At 43.6% G+C, this 16,954-nt stretch overlaps 1 protein-coding gene across 19 annotated transcripts in view; it reads right to left on the bottom strand.

The window, feature by feature from the left end:
• Positions 1–5,091: 5,091 nt before the first annotated feature.
• Positions 5,092–16,954, bottom strand: part of LOC121927857 — a 171,525-nt gene continuing 159,662 nt past the window's right edge. For 12 of the 19 annotated variants that reach the window (XR_006103349.1, XR_006103355.1, XR_006103354.1 and 9 more), the window contains one exon: positions 5,092–6,473. The gene's annotated coding sequence lies outside the window, so the exon portion shown is untranslated. The remainder of the gene's footprint in view (positions 6,474–16,954) is intronic. The other 7 variants (XR_006103350.1, XR_006103357.1, XR_006103358.1 and 4 more) reach the window with 3 other exon arrangements.

The raw sequence follows: 16,954 nt of genomic DNA, 5'->3' as shown, positions 1-16,954 counted from the left end.
TAAAGTTTAGTAGCCATCATAGAAATACTCTGGTTTCTCTTCAGATCATATCAAATCATAGAAAAGGGTTGTTTTGTTCCTAATAGTAATCCATGTGCATGTAAGAAAATAGTGGCATCTGGAACAGGGGTTAGCATACAGTATGCAGGGCTGCACTTTTATTGCAACAATAGTCTGGTTTGACAACATTTTAACTGCCATGACTCAATGCTATGGAATTCTGGGAATTGCAGTTTGTTGTGGCAGACAACAATTTCCCAAACTACATTTCCCAGAATCCCATAGCGTTGAGCCATGGCAGTTAAAGTGATGTCAACCTGGATTATTTTTGCAGTGTGGATGCATTCTAAAATGCTGTTACTATACCTGCCAACTGTCCTGATTTGGCAGTGCCAGTCATAGGACAGTATCACATGAGCCCCTGTTCTCACTGCGATTGTGTTAGCGAAAGAAAACACACAGATACCGGTTTGAGAGCAACCCTTATCATTTGTCTTCAATCACAGAAATGTGGCTGCAATGGTTATTGCTGGTTTGAGACTCTCTTTCCTAGTCTGCTCCTTAACTTGTCTCCCTGCCCTATTGTTCTATCCATTATGCCTTTCATTTTTTTTAAAAAAAATTATATCTATTTTTTACACAATTTAGGAATTTTGATAATGCAATTTAGGTGGGAGGGAAGAAAAGAAAAGTTAAATAAAATAAACCTGACGGGGGTTAGTTGGAGGGGGAGTATGGGAAGGCTGAGATCAGTCTCAGCTTCGCCTGTCAACAGCTGCCAACACTGGGACTGCTGCTGGAAGCTCATCACACAGAACTAATGCCCCAGCAGTGACACTGGCAGCTATCGATAGGCAAAAATTGTCAGTGAAAATGTGTGCAACAGGCATAGGTGGAGGACAGACCAGATACAGCTCAGCTATGATGTTGTCTAACAAGGCTTGGCTGTAGAATTATCCTGCTTTAATTCCACTTTTTTAGCCTTATGGGATAACCTCCTCAGTTAATCCTCTGTTACCTACTTCTGCACTTTGAACTCAGTTTGCAGCAACTGAAGTAAACATAGGACAATGGTGGAGGGGAGTGCAAGGAGGAGAGAGAAGTGGGACATTTTAAAAGCAGATGAAAAGTGGGGTGACAGAGGATTAATCAAGATTGTCCCTCCCAAATTGGGACAGTTGGACAGTATGTGGCTAGATGGTCTGCTTCATTCCAAGGCAGCTGGGCTTTCCTGGAGTTGAAGAATAGGGCCACAATCTTCAGCAGAGGTTCTTCTCAAGGTGCCATCACCATCTGACATCAGGTTTTGGCTGTGACTGTTCAGAGAATCTTCTCCTTTGTGAAAGTGTCTTACATTTGGAATACTACCCTAGGCCTGTTACAGACAGGCCAAAATAAAGCTGCTTCGAGTCACTTTGGAGGTATGGTATTTCAATGATGCATGCGTCCTAAGAGTCCAAAAGCCACACCAAAGCCACGCTCCAGTCCTAAGGACTGGAGTGCAGGTTTGGTGTGGCTTTTGGACTCTTAGGACTCATGCATCATTGAAATACCATACCTCCAAAGTGACTCGAAGCAGCTTTATTTTGGCCTGTCTGTAACAGGCCCTAGTATCCACTTGATATATTTTCAGTGCCACGTAAATAGTTTTTAAAGCTCTGTCCTGGGACACTAAGCACACTGAATAGTTATTTTAAAAGCTGTTTATGTTTGAGTCTGGTGTAACTGATGGATGCTATTCCCTCTCCCCATTGTTTTATCTTCTTTTATTGTCTGATTCTTTTATTTTATAATTTTATTCTTTTAATTGTACTCCTTATGCTGAAGCATTGCATATAAATGCTTAAATAAAAAAGACAACTTACCAAGGGCAAAATAGTACTATCTGCCATTTCTTTAGTGGCAACAGTATACCAAACACATATATTCTCTTAGTTTATTTCATTTATATCCACCCTTTTGGGCTGCCCAAAACCTTCAGTATAGTTCACTACTAGAAGAACAGAATATTGCTACAGTAAAACAACCTTAGAAACTGCATAAAAGCTAGCCGTAACAGAATTAATGAAAACAAATACAAAGGCTGCAGCAGACCCCCCCCTTTTTTTTTATAACAGTTCACTTTGAGAGTTCAGAAGTCCAGCTGAACAAAGAGATTTTCACCAGCAAATTAGGTCTTGTTTTTATTTTTAAGGAAGTTGTCTCCAGATTTAATTTTAGGATTGCTTGAACACATTAATTCTGAGACTTACATATTTTAAGGACCTTTTCATTTGCAGATTATCCTGATAACCAGAATATCCCATGAAGTCCTATATGGCTTGGGTCCAGGCTATCTAAGGACCTGATCCTGCCATACGAGTCCATCTGAGCTCTAAGATCTTTGGAGAAGCCTTTCTCTCAATCCCACCATCATCATGTCCAGGTTTGGTGGTGAAGCAAAAGAAGGTGAGCCAGCATGGTGTAGTGGTGTGAGGGCTGAACTATGATTATGGATACCAGGGTTCAAATCCTGGCTCAGGTATGAAAACTCACTTGGTGACTTTGGGCAAGTCACAGTCTCTCAGCCTCAGACGATGGTAATGGCAACGCCCCTCTGAAGAAACCTGTCGAGAAAATCTTATGATAGGTTCCGCCTAACTTCAAGTCAGAAGTTACTTGAAGGCACACAACAACAACAACAATACTTACTCCAAGGGTAATAATTAATGTGTACTAAGTTGTGAAGTTTTTTTAACGTGTTATCGCCCAAGTTAAAACTAATGGAAGGCCTTCTGTGCCTGTGATTATTGTCCTGCTCTTCCATTCTGCTGAAAAAGTCAGGCTTCTGTAATCAAACTTATTTTCACATTAGCTACTTATACCACTAGAGAACAAGGACTGTAAAGTTACCTTTCACACTTCAGTTTCAGTCCCGCGTTTACATCTCCCACGCTGGGAGCCATTTGTCGTGCTCACCAGAACTTCTGTAGTGCTTCCCCTGCACATTCCTTGTCCTTCATCTATATCTGGCTGTAGCCCTGGAAGTTGTCATCACCTTTCCCTGCCCCACATTTTGTACATTTCTAAAAATGATTGCTGATATCCTACATTGGCTACTTAGTTATGAATGCATAAGTAAGTAATGTCTCCTGGCCCAACCCTGTAAGCCTACCTTAACAGCCAGCAACTACATCAAAAGAAACAGGTCTGTTCAGCTGGAGATTGGGGTGCAAGGAAGATTTTGCTCTATCCCTCTTCCACCAGTGAGTATGGCTGTGAAAAGAAATTGTGACAGGCATCCTGCTTCTCACAAGGGGGATGGGATAGGGACAAGATCACTCTCCCATCCTTATCCCATTCATGACCCAAGTGAAAGTGATTGTGCAAATCACTTTGACACTGCAGCCAGCTGAAAAGTGCATTCAGTCATCATGGTACAGTCGGCCCTTCTTATACACAGATTTTTTATACATGGATTCAAGCATCCACGGTTTGAAAATGTTCAAAAAAAGTATAAATTTCAAATATCAAACCTTGATTTTCCATTTTTTATAACGGACACCATTTTGCTATGTCATTATATTTAATGGGACTTGAGCATACATGGATTTTGTTATACACAGGGGATCTTGGAACCAAACCCCAGTGTATAACAAGGGTCCACTGTATTAACAGGTTCTTTCATTAATACAAAAGACTGCAAGTGACACCCGGCTGCAGTGTGAAAGTGATTTGCACAATCACTTTCACAGGTGCTTTCCTGCCGGGTCAAGTGCGGGTCATGTGTGAAAGTCTTTTCCGTGATTGGGTGGGAAGGATGGGACAGGGACGGGACAATGATGTCCAGTTCCTTGTATGATAATATTCATTGTCACAACTTTGCTTGCTGGGGAGGGGGGGGTAGGAGCTGGAAACATCACCCTCCTTTTACCCCAATTGCTCCCCACTTACTGAGTAGGAGCTATTGTGAGTGACGGGTCTGTTCCCCAGTCAACTGGGAAGCAGCTGGCAGATATCCTGAGGCCTTGCCATTCAACAACAGACCAACACAGAGATTAAAATGTAAATGACTTCCTCCCAACCAAGGGTCACACAGTATATATACCCCACTCGCTTTCATGCCACAATCCTCTGAAAATGCCAGCCACAGATGTAGTTGAATTGTCAGGAATAAATTCTTTCAGAACGTGGCCACATAGCCCAGAAAACCCACAAAAAACTATCAATGCTGGCCGTGAAAGCCTTTGACTTCACAGCTGACCGATGTTCCCTTACCCTCCTCTCATGAGTGATCTCCAATGCAACAGTCAGAAGCAGGGTCTCTGTCAAAATTCCTCCTTGCTCTGGAGATCACTTGTGCAAGGGAGTGATGGAAACATCAGTTGCCCTTGTTGCTCAAATCAGTTGTGGTCCAGACTATTTGAAAAATTGTATCTTCCTCTAAGAGTCCCATTTGAATGCTAAGATCTTCATGAGGGGCCAGTTGCAACTGGCGGGAACAATGGAGAGGGTCTTCTTGGTGGTACTTTGGAACTTCTTTCCAGGGAGATTACAATGGTTCCCTCCTTGTTCTCCTTCTGCAGGAAAGGAAATCTTTCCTGTTTTGTCAGGCTTTTAGGAATTTATTACGATGGGCTCTTAATAGTGTTTTGTTGTTGCTGTTGATTTTTATATTTTGTCCATTAATGAATTTTAAATGGATTAATTGATTGAAATTGGTTTAATTGCGTTTAAAACCCATTTTACTGATGATTTGGTATGGTCCAAAACACGCTGCTGAAATAATCCAGTATGAGACCACTTTAACTGCTCTGGCTCAGTGCTAGGGAATTCTTGGAACTATATTGTGACACATTTAGCTTTCTCTGTCAGAGAACTCAGGTACAGGAAAAAGGTAGGAAATAATAATAATAATAATAATAATAATAATAATAATAATAATAATAATAATAATTTATTTATTTATATGCCGCCCAATCACTGGGAATCCAGGCGGCTTACAACAGAGGGGATAATAGATGGTCCCCTGCCCTCAGGCTTACAATCTAAAAAGACACAACACAAAAGGAGAGGGGAATGGTGGGGAGAGGGCATCAGGTCCAGCATTTTTCTCTCCCTCTGAGGCCTGGACCAAGGCAGATGGACTGAAGGGAGGGCTCTTTTCCTTAATCGAGGCCGGGCCCGATGGTGTTGGGCCTGTCAATAAATAAATAAATAAATAAATAATCACCAGATCTATCAACTCGGAGCACATATGTGTTCTCCTCATGCACTCAGGCTATGCAGTACTTCATCTGTTCTTGCATTTGTCTTCTTTCTTTACACATAACCCCCACCCAATGCTTCCTAAATGATCTTTCTTCTCCAAACCTAACTGGCATCTTGTCTCCGCACTTTGTATTGCAAATGCCTTGCATTTTGCTGGTGATGGGAGGCTGAGGATGCAGCACATTGGATGGCACAATCCCCACCAAAGCCTTTGTTTGAAGGCCTCCTAATAAATCAGCTGGGATGCAGGCAAAGACCCACCACACCCTATTTGCACAGTGTAAATTCTGGCTGGGTTTCTGCCTCCTGTCATCTCCTCTTGCTGGTGTCATGTTACTCCCTCCCGCCCTGTGAGTGAAACAACCCACCTGTGCCTGAGGGGCCTGTTTTGGATTCCTGGGAAACTTTAACCTCTATTAATACCACTAAATTATTTGTTCATATGGTAAAGCACTTATGTAAACTGATCTTCCATGCCCTCCCCCTCCCCCCTGCTGCCTTGGAGGAGGTAGAGCCCTTGCACAGATGGCGCTACCTGCTCTCAAGAGGCTTTCAACCCCTCCACATTCTTCTGTGCTCTGATGCTTTTTTTTTAAAAGGCAAGACTGGAGGGTAGGGAATTTTTGTGATTGGAGGGAATAAATGCAGCACTGACTTATCTTCAGAGTTTGCAAATGTTACTTTTGTAGACTACAACTCCCAGAATGGCCTGCTTGCTGGAGTTGTGGCCCCCAAAGTAATTTTTTTCAAAGTTCAGTCTACCTTTTTGAAAGCTCTTTCACACTGCAGACATAAAGCAGTTTGACACCACCTTAACTGTCATGGCCCCATCCTAAAGAATCCTGGGATTTATAGTTTAGCAAGGTACTCAGGCTGGTCTGTCAGAGAGGCCTAGCACCTCACCAAACTACAGTTGTCAGACAGGCACATTTCACGTTCAGTAGCTCCCTCTCTTTAAACCAGCGGACTTCCAAAGGAGCCAGGGCCCTTTTCCATGCTCCACAGGAATTGTGGCAGAGTTGGCAGGGCAGTTTGATGACAGCCTTGAAGCCTTGGGATGAGTGTGGCATTGGAGTGTGGCCTCAGTCTTTTCGGTTGCCTATACTTACTTATTTAGTGATACAGTTGGCACATGCTCTGGAGTAGCTGATGATGCTCATGAGCTCATCCAGTCAGGGCAAATATGTTGGTTCATTGCTGTGATTTCTTCTCTCTGTGTCTGTCTTTTTTAAAATATCCAAATGACATGTCCTCTAGTCAGTTCAAGAAATAGGATTTATTTTATTTATTTCAAGGATTTATATCCCACATTTCTCCCACAATAGGATTCGATTTAGGCTTTTAAGTCTGATTTTTTTTAAAAACGTACAAAAGCCAGAGAGGACAAAATTTGCTCTTCAGCCTGCAAAACCATCTCAGCAAACTATGCCCTGGTTTATTTGTTTATTTACTTATTTTTAAAAACTTTGGAAAAATCTTAATGTAGACCCAAGAAATTGCATTCCCATGGCAATAGAACAAGTGGATACAGAGGAAATGACTGGTAAAACCCAAGGAGCTGGGAGAATTCATGCTTATTTAAACCAGCATGTAGGAGCCTCATGTGGCCTACTTTACAGAGCTGATTCTCTGAGGAGTTCTGGGAGTTGTTAGGTTTTCTTCCAGTCTCCAGATCTCCAGTACTGCAGTAACTTAAAACTTGAGTTAAACATTTAGAAATACATTCTCTGAAGATGCCAGCCACTGATGCTGGCGAAACATCAGGAACAAACTCTTCTAGAACATGGCCGCATAGCCCAAAAAACCCACAAAAAAACTATGGATGCTGGCCATGAGAGCCTTCGACTTCACATTTAGAAACACGGTTTAGGTATCCAAAGAAAAAAGTTAAGCAAAAATAGCAAGGAGACATGATCACAGCAAATATAAACATTCTAAGTGTGATTGATTTCCCATGTTTCATTCTCTTGAATGTTAGAAATTTGGGGACTGAAAGAAAATTTCATTTGGGATGGCAGAATTTTTATACAGGGGTGAAATGTGCTCATTTTCCATCCCCATACTGACACCTGACAGGGAAGTGTCCCAATATATATGTTTTGGAAAAGAGTTCCATATATTTGGCCCAGTGCTAAAAGGACTGAATTGTTAAACATGGAAGCACCCCATGACAGCAAGCAATGTGTTTGTTCTACTCTTGATAAACTTATTTTTCAAAAGCTAAATGACTTATCTTTATCATATAAACAAAGTGAGGGAAAGGGGCAATGTCATTTTTGTTGCTGTTGCTGTTCTTTGCTATGGGTAAACCTATTCTTGTTTCTGACTCATGGTGACCCTGTGGATGAGACATCTCCAAGAATCCCTATCCTCCTTGTCCATAAGCCCCTGATTGAGTGTATCCATCTGGTTTGTGGTCTTCCTTTCTTCTACCCTCTACCTTTCCTAACAGTACTGTTTTTTCCAGTGATCCGTACCTTCTCATTATGTGATCAAAATATGATAGTCTCAACTTGATCATCATAGGCCTGTTACAGACAGGCCAAAATAAAGCTGCTTCGAGTCACTTTGGAGGTATGGTATTTCAATGATGCATGAGTCCTAAGAGTCCAAAATCCACACCAAAGCTGCACTCCAGTCCTTAGGACTGGAGCATGGCTTTGGTGTGGGTTTTGGACTCTTAGGACGCATGCATCATTGAAATCCATACCTCCAAGTGACTCGAAGCAGCTTTTTTTGGCCGTCTGTAACAGGCCAGCTTCAAGGAGAGCCCTGGTCTGATCTGTTCAAGAACCCTTTGTTTTGTTTCTTGGCTGCCCATGATATCCTAATTTTTAGAGGGTGATATTGTAGGTGTGGATTTGGACTAAGATGCTGAAACAGCCCTGAAATCTTCAATCAATTGGTTCCTTACATTCAAGCTTGTGTTCCAATCTGAATTTGGAAGATGCAGAACATAATAAATGCCTATATACACCATTGGTTAAAGGAAAACTGTGCGCATGGAAAAAATAGAAATTCCATTGATATTAATAGAGTCAAGGTTTTCTTCTGTCCTTTTCACTTTGCTGGAAAAACTACATAATCTCTGCTGCATGAAACATCAGCAATAGAAAATACACCAGTACAAGATGCATTAATGATGTACAAAGAATAAGGTCTTGAATGTAATTGATCATATTTAAATATGCTTGTGAAAATGTTCAGTGCCCTAAATGCCTTTCTCCTCCCCCCCTCTCTCTGGCTGCTTGAACCTCCAATCAAGGCCTGCCTGGGAGCAATTGGTTGGATTGTTGGCACACGAACACCACAACAAATATGTCGTATCAGCTCATGCCGTGTCGCAAGCTTTGGCACGGTAACAGAAAACAGCAATCGAAGCATCATTACGGTCTGTTCGCCAGGTGATAGGTCCACCTAGCCCTCTTTAAATGTGTTCAAACCCGAGTCCTGTTCCTCTATAAAGTCTGGATAGTCTATTAGGCACACCAGAGGCTAGTACCACTTCCACTTATTATGCTGCATGTCGACTCACGCTACGCGTGCTTGCTCAGTCCGGCTTGAAGCTATGCTCAAGTGTCCCATCTCAGTGTGCGCCTCCGGGCGTAGGTTTCGGCTGTGTATTGACCCAGCACAATCACCCGGACTATACATGACACTTGAGACTTGCTTCCCTGGCCGGCGAGATGTGAACATGTAAGCATCACCACCCGGCCCCGGAGAGCTTAGTGTGGTCAGATTGCCGAAGCACTGCGCGACTCTGACCTGTCTGCACATGTTATAGAACTATCAGAGCGAGACAGCTTAGCTTTGATAGCGCCCTCTCGTAGTTCCGTGTCGTCTGGGGTGGCAGACGCGCGTCAGAAGGGCGTCCATGGCTCGACACGGGATCGATATGATCTGCCAACACTATAATTCGATGACCGTCATCGCTGCGAACAGCCGGTCCAGTAGAATAGCCTGGGCGGAATAGCCAGCACCTGTGCGCGACACCTAGTATTAGATTGCTGTGGCATAACGGGGGGACCGACTTGTTCAACTGCGGTACGACCGCTTGCATTTAATCATGTATGTCCAAGCTACGAAAGCGAGATTGCCACAACCGAAGCTCGTTCAGCGACTCCGGCCCGCGATACGGGTCACTTTGAACCTTAGACCTGACCACGTGTTCACTTCAGGAGTTCCAGGCCCAGTGACACGGAACATTAGGGTCATATAGGTTCTGGTTGTTCACGGGGAGAAGAAGCGTGTTTACCGCGTGTTGGATCCCTTTGCGCGGAGGGCCAGAACTCGATCCCACGTTCAACACTCGGCATTGATTAGCGGAACATAGAGGAAAGGGGCCGGCGGTCCTTGTAAAATGTAGTCCCTCTGATCGGCCGTATAACACCTATAGGAAGCACGTAAACAGCGAGCGAGAGACTGATTGGCCAGTCGTCGGCGGATAACCGCAAAAACTCGTGGGTTATCTAGTGGTGCGGTTCAGTCAGGCACAGGGAACGGTACAGTCGGACCTGGATACAAGACCAAAGCGTTCTCCCGTCGAGTGTTAGGCGAGACTCGACCAGAGGGTTGTCTTGAGGGGGGGGGCTATTCTCAGAGACGGCGCGGCTTGCGCATGTGAAGAGTGGCACAAGAGAAGAGGAGGTGACCGACCGCACACGGCCAACGGAGTTATGCACATCAACGTTACGTATCGGCTTAGACGAAAAAAGAAGGGTTGGCTATGTACAGTGTTTTCCGACTGCAAGCAGAGGAGAGACACCCACATCTTGCTGGAGATCATGTGCAGAGGTGGCGAATGGCGTGTAGCGAAAGAAGTAATGGGGGTGTTCAAAGTTAATAGCATGAAGGGCCCTAGATAGCATCGAATGTCGGTCGTTGGAAATCAGTTACCGTCGTCAAACTTGGCGACCATGCTTAGCGTTTTCCATCCGATCGGACGTTTCAGTTATCTTTCTCACCCCAGACACTGATTGGTTAAAACAAAATTCAGTGCCTTTCTCCACGGATTGATTGCGGCGAGCACAAAGCTAGGGGAAAATCCAGTAGCTTTTAACCAACAGGTAGCACCAATCTGAAGATACAGCCAACCAAACAAATTCACGATAAGATTGCTACATCCCGATCCAGATATGCTTCCAGCGTATGGTGAAGTCGCCTGCGAACGTGGGGGTAGGCCAAAGTGGGTTTTAGCCCGTTCCGCTCAAACCATTGCCGCTCGCCTAAAGGCTCCAGATGCTTTGTCTCCCTGTGAGGAAAGTAGGAACCACATCCAAAACCTGCTGTGAAACAAAGAGGGGCGATGGTAATGAAAGTCGTGCTGATATATCGCCATCCAAAGGCTCGGGAAGCATGTACTTAGCTATCCACATCCGGTAGAGTCTCATTACAAAGTCGCAGCGCCATGTCATACTGAAGGAAGATACCCCGAGTAATAACTACGTCAAGGGGATCGAGAGTAAGGATGGGTGTCTCACGGGCACTTCACTCTCTCTTTGTTAACAGAATGCATTTGGGCTATACCCAGGTCAGACCGACCGAGACCATAGACAAAACAGGTAGGGATTACAATACACTCCTTAGATGTACATAAATCCTATATTCTACGATTCCGCCCCACACCCTGTCAAAACGGTGTGGTTCAGCGCCGGCGGTTCAGCCGCCATACCTCAGCCCAACCAGAGCATGCCATGCGTGGAAATAAGAACGAGAATTACCCTACCCCGAACAACCACCATGAGGTAAGCCCAGGTCAGCCATCTTCACTATTACCCCCATGTAGGTGGTGCGTCGCCGCTCGCTTCTTCTCATGATACTTGACCTGCTGGCCGGCGTTCCTTATCCTCGATTGCCTTGTCAACCGCCTTTCGTGGCTGTTCCAGTATAAAACGCTGCAACCCTAAACATCTGCGGACCTTATGCACACATCAACTCCGACGTAAATGGTCTCTTAATTAGGCACATTTATCGAACTGTGTAGCATGAAGCCATCCATGCGCGCATCCGACTTGCCAACTTCCAGTGGGACAATCTCTCAGTTCCCCTGCAAAAGGCAACACCCCATTAGTGCCACGTAAGATACACATTTTGAGTATCTTGTGTGCTGTAAAGGCACTCTTTCAGGTCCCTGCACCGCACCAGTTTCCGGCCTGACCGGCATCCTCCCGCTCTGACGCTCCTACGCCCTAAATCTTTCATTTGCGCACAAGCGAACACCCTAAGTATTCCCCGTTCTCAATTTGGTGCTACATGCACGCCTGCCAGTGGGTGCACATATTTATACACAACTCAAAACAAGGTTGCCACTATACTTTTTCAAAACCATTGATGAAAAGACACTCGTCGGATCATACCCGGGCTATATAGTCACTAAGTGCCATGCTAATGGTCCAGCCTAATAGAGTCGCACATAAACTAATGTAACTGCAACTAAAGCACATTCAGCGCAACATGAATTAACATGGATCTTTTCCCTCGTCTGGCGACCAAGGCCCAGCATAACTCATTCAACATACCCAAACCTAGTAGTACGGGGTGAAATCTCAACACTCATATGTGCACATCTACTTACAACTAGAAGAAGTCAAGCGCTGGTAGGGAGTTCCCCATGGATCTCTGTCGGAAATTCTTGTTAAAATAGGCTGTCAGGAACGTTCCTCCCATTATGTCTCTGGGTGATCTGGATGTATTAAATCATGAAAGCATGGCGTGCTAGAGGAATGGGTGGTTCCATAAAATCTGACTGTCCTGATGCATAACCTGTATCAGGACAAGAAGTTGCTGTCAGAACAGAAACGGAGAAGCAGAAGGTCCCAATCCGCAAAGGGAGCAGACAAGGCTTACACTGAGAGGCAGGAGGAGAGTAGATACAAGGAAGGAACATTGACAACCTAAGATATGCAGATGGAACAGCACTACTAACACAAATAAACAAAGATTTGGAGCAATTACTTTAGAAGGTCCAGGAGAAAATGCCAAGATTGGATAAACTGAACAAAAAACCAAAAATAATGACAATGGAAGATCTGCAAAAATTCATCCTACAATGAGAAAATTGAAATCGTCAAAGAGTTCCCATACCTTGGTTCAAATACTGATCAGAGCAGAGACTATAGTCAAAAAATCAGAAGGCAGCTAGAATGGGAAAGGCAGCTAAGAAAAGACTGGACAAAATCATAAAGTGCAAAGACATAACTCATAAAGTGAGCATTGTCCAGCCATTGTATCCCCCATCACCATGTACAGATGTGAGAGCTGGACAGTAAAAAGAGCCACCAGAAGAAAATCAACTCATTTGAGATGTGATGCTGGAGGAAAGTACTGATAAACCATAGATGGCCAAGAAGCACAAAAAGGGTTCAGAACAGATTAAGCCTGAACTCTCTGTAGAAGTCATGATGACTACATTGAGGCTGTCATACTCTGAGGAAAAATGAATCATGAAAAGACATGATTCCAGGAAAGATAGAAGGCAGTAGAAAGGGAGGAAGACCACATGCCACTTGGTTAGGCTTGATCAGGGAGGGCTTGGGCTGGCCTGCAGGACCTGAGTAGAGAGACTGAAGACAGGAGTCTTGGAGATGTCCTCATCCACCGGGTCACCATGATTTGAAGTCAGCTAAAGGCAGTTAACAACAACAATAACAGATAACATACCAAAGTCAGAATCATCCATGCCATGGTATTACCAATTTAGGGGGTGGCTTGTGAAAGCTGGACAGTGAAGAAGCAGAGAGGAAAAATCGTTGAATATTTAAATATGCTGAAACAGAGTTCTATTGATACCATGGAATGCCAAAAAGACAAATAAATAATAAATCAAGCCTATCTTCTTACAGGAAGCCACAATAACTAAACTAAGGCTATCATATTTTGGACATATCACAAGATGACATGGCTCATTGGAAAAGATGCTAATACTTGGTAAAGTGGAAGGCAGTAGGAAAAAGAGGAAGACCATGTTATAGTGGATTTATTGAATTGAGGAAACCATGGCCCTAAGGACTTTATCACCCCAACCCACTATCCTGCCTTAATCATATTAGTTTAAGAATAGAATAAAACTGAGCATCATTTCTCATCATACTTTCCCCAAAAGCAGCACTTTGGTAATCCATGGTTGTGTGATCTGTTTTCCGTACTGACAAATGCAACCTTCTGGGAGAAAGGGTGGGAATGACTGATTGTGGTTGCCAACCACCTCCCAAAGCTGGCTGCTGTGTCAATGTGCACAGAGCAGCCAGCATTGGGAAGCTGTTGACAGCTGCAATCACTCCTCCTCCCCACTCCCAAAGAACGGGGCTGCTGTGTGTACCATCACACAGCAGCCCCACACTTCAGGAGGGGGAGGCAAACTATCACAGCTGCCAAATGCTTCCTGAAACCAGCTGCTGTGTGAATGTGCACACAGCGGACAGCTTTGGGAAGCTGTTGGCAGGGAGAAGGGTAGAGGAGCAGGATTATGCTCACTCACCCCGCATGACTGTTCGAGAAGTGGAACTGCAGCAGAAGTGACCTATCGCATGAAGGCAGTAATGGAATAACAGCAAGATTAAGAATCAATACAAGGTGTTGGTTATTACCTATAAAGCCCTAAATGGCTTGGGCCCAGGGTACTTAGAGGACCGGCTCTCCCCATATAATCCGCCCCACACTCTCAGATCGGTCGGGAAGCACTTGTTGAGGGTTCCGAAGACAAGATACTCCTTGTCTTCACATAGGGCATTTTCTACCTTGGCCCCGCAGATCTGGAGCTCCCTTCCTGACGAGCTCCGCTCTGTCTCCTCCCTTGACATGTTTAAGAAGAATCTTAAGACCTTTCTTTTTCAACAAGCTTTCCCCCATGTGTCTTGATTTCATTCTGTTCTCCCCTTGATATGCAATTGGGTGATCCAGCTAGTTTGTTTTTCTGGGTTTTAATATTTGTAAACTTTTTAATTGATGATATGTGTTATTGATTTGTTTTATTGTCTCACATTTTTGTTTTGTGTTGTACACCGCTTTGATCAAATTTGGAAAAGCGGTTTATAAAGTAATAAATATTATTAAATATTATTATTAATCTACTGATGAGTTTTGCCTTTCATTGCAAAGGTACATTATAGTAATGAATGGAATGCAAGGTAGCAGCAGGACGGGCACAACATTATGTGATAAGTACTGGCCAAAGATGATTTTATCCTGTTCAAATTCCATTTTTATAGCCTGTGTGATAAATTCCTACGTATGCAAGACCTCAGCAGGGCTATTGATAACCAGGACTCTTGTTCATAAAAAAGTGAGGGTAAGGTTGTCAAGTTGTGTCTTATAGGGGGCGGCGCTCATCTCAGTTACTAAGCCGAAGCACCAACGTTATCAAAGACAACTCCATGGACATATGACCAGCATGACTGCACAGAACACTGTTACCTTCCCACCAAAGTGATATCTATTTCTCTATTTGCACTTTTACATGCTTTTGAATCGCTAAGTTTTTTGTGGGTTTTTCGGGCTACGTGGCCTTGTTCTAGCAGAGTTTCTTTCTGACATTTCACCAGCATCTGTGGCTGGCATCTTCAGAGAATGCTTTGCCTGGAAAAATTGGGTGTATATATACTGTGTGAACCTGGGAATGCAGGAGTGATTTGCATGTGTATTGTTCTGTGTAGATGACTCTCTTCAGGCTGGGAGGCTAATGCAAAAGGGAATTAATGTCTGCTAATTGGTGATCATTATCTGCTGGGAAAGCCCCTGACTCTGAATGGTTTCCCATTTGTATTTGCTGAGTCCTTATTTTGCCATTCCTCAGGACTGGTAACCAAATTTTGTTCACTTTAAGGGTTTCTTCTTTCCGGTTGAAATTGTCCAGGTGTTTGTGGATTTCAGTCACTTCCCCGTGCATCATGACATGGTAGTGGTTAGCATGGTCCAGAACTTCAGAGTTTTCAAACAGTATTTTATGCCCAGGATGGTTTGTGGCATGTTCTGCTACTGCTGATTTTTCTGGCTGGCCCAGTCTGCAGTGTATTTCATGTTCCTTGATTCTTGTTTGCACACTGCGTTTGGTGGTCCCTATGCAGACTTGTCCGCACTTGCATGATATGCGGTAAACTCCTGCGGCTGTGAGAGGGTCTCACTGGTCCTTGGCTGAGCGAAGCATTTGCTGGATTTTCTTTGTAAGTTTGTGAACTATTTGCAGGTTATGCTTCCTCACCACTTTGCCTATTCTGTCTGTGACTCCTTTGATGTATGGTAAAAATACCTTCCCTTTGGGTGGCTGCTTGTCTTCACTTCTCTGGGTATTCCTGGGCCTGGCAGCCCTTCTGATGTCTGAGCTGGAATCCTTTTTGGTTATGTTGCTGAGAGGTGGTTTTGCCTTGCACAGAATCCTTGCTGTTTCCCCTCTTATCCCTTCTGCTTCCTCCTCTGGGAGATGGTGGAGGGCAGATTCCACCTGGGCAATGACGTCTTCAACAGGGTTACTGTTAGTTAGTGGTGGTTACTGCAAAGTTGCCTCCTTTGGCCAGGATGGATGTTGCTAAGTTGTCAGAAATTGGACTAGTGACAGGAGCGCACTCTGTCATGTGGCACTTGGACCTTAAATTACCAACCTGCTGAGCTTGCAATTGTTAAAATCAGTGTCTTAACCGCTGGGCCACTGTGTCCCATGCTCTTATTTCTAGGCTCATCATAAATTGAAGCCAACTTGATTACACATAACGACAATTGCCATAACAGAGCACATGTTTTGCATGAAGAAAGTTCCAGGTTCAAAAGAATCAGGTAATAAGTAAAGGTAAAACCTCTCTGTTGGAAACTCCTCCCAGATAGAGTTTAATGGACAAAATAGCCTCACAGCTTCCTACATATCTACTCACAGACCTCCAAAGTAACACACTGAAAGCAATATAATTAACTGTAATTAGTTAGCCCTTTGTAGCAAAACAGCTTTTAAAAAGGAATGTAATAAGTAAGAGTAACTCTGTAGTATAGCAAGTGAAACAGTTACTTTCAAAGGGCAAACAATTTTAGTAATTTTAGAAGTACATTTTTATAATTTTATGCATAAAGTTTTTGTTTTAAAGTAATGAGAAAGCAATGTAACAAGTTAATATAGAAAGGACATTACAATGCAGTGCAAACAGTAATGAATCTACTTTTGGGGGATTTGTAATAAGTTGAACAACAAATTACTTTCTAAGAAGTAATTTTGCAAGCTTTGTCTATCCAGATACTATTGAATTGCTGAGATGTACATTGTATTCCATTTGGGAAATTGCATCCCTAACTAGTTCCCCCCCCACCCCATCCAACGAATTGCCTCTCACTAAAGCTATATGAAGAACCCTGTTAGCAAATGATTTAAATGGTGAATTTAGACATGCTAGGAATATAATTTAATCCATCCTGTTTTAGGTTGATGTTCTGTTTGAATATGAATAAGTGTCTGAGCATTCTTGACATTCTGTTTCTTTTCTTCTTCTACTTCACAGCATGTTTTGAAGAGAAATGTTAATGCTGCTGTATTTGAATGCTATCTGCTTTTAAATGGTGACAGGATATGGGCAGATTGGGCCACCTCCTTTGTGATGCTGACCAGTTTAGCAGTCTAATAATGGCTTTGCCCTCATTAAGATTAGATTTCCCCCCTGGATCTGGAATGGGTGGCTGTGGCCCACTGCTTATTTTTATCCCATGGCTTCCATTAGGCCTGGCCACTATG

Source organism: Sceloporus undulatus, chromosome 4 (genome assembly GCF_019175285.1).
Source record: "Sceloporus undulatus isolate JIND9_A2432 ecotype Alabama chromosome 4, SceUnd_v1.1, whole genome shotgun sequence".
Classification (NCBI taxonomy): domain Eukaryota; kingdom Metazoa; phylum Chordata; class Lepidosauria; order Squamata; family Phrynosomatidae; genus Sceloporus; species Sceloporus undulatus.
Note: the sequence above shows the minus strand (reverse complement) of the source record. Positions and strands in the feature narration are given on the sequence as shown.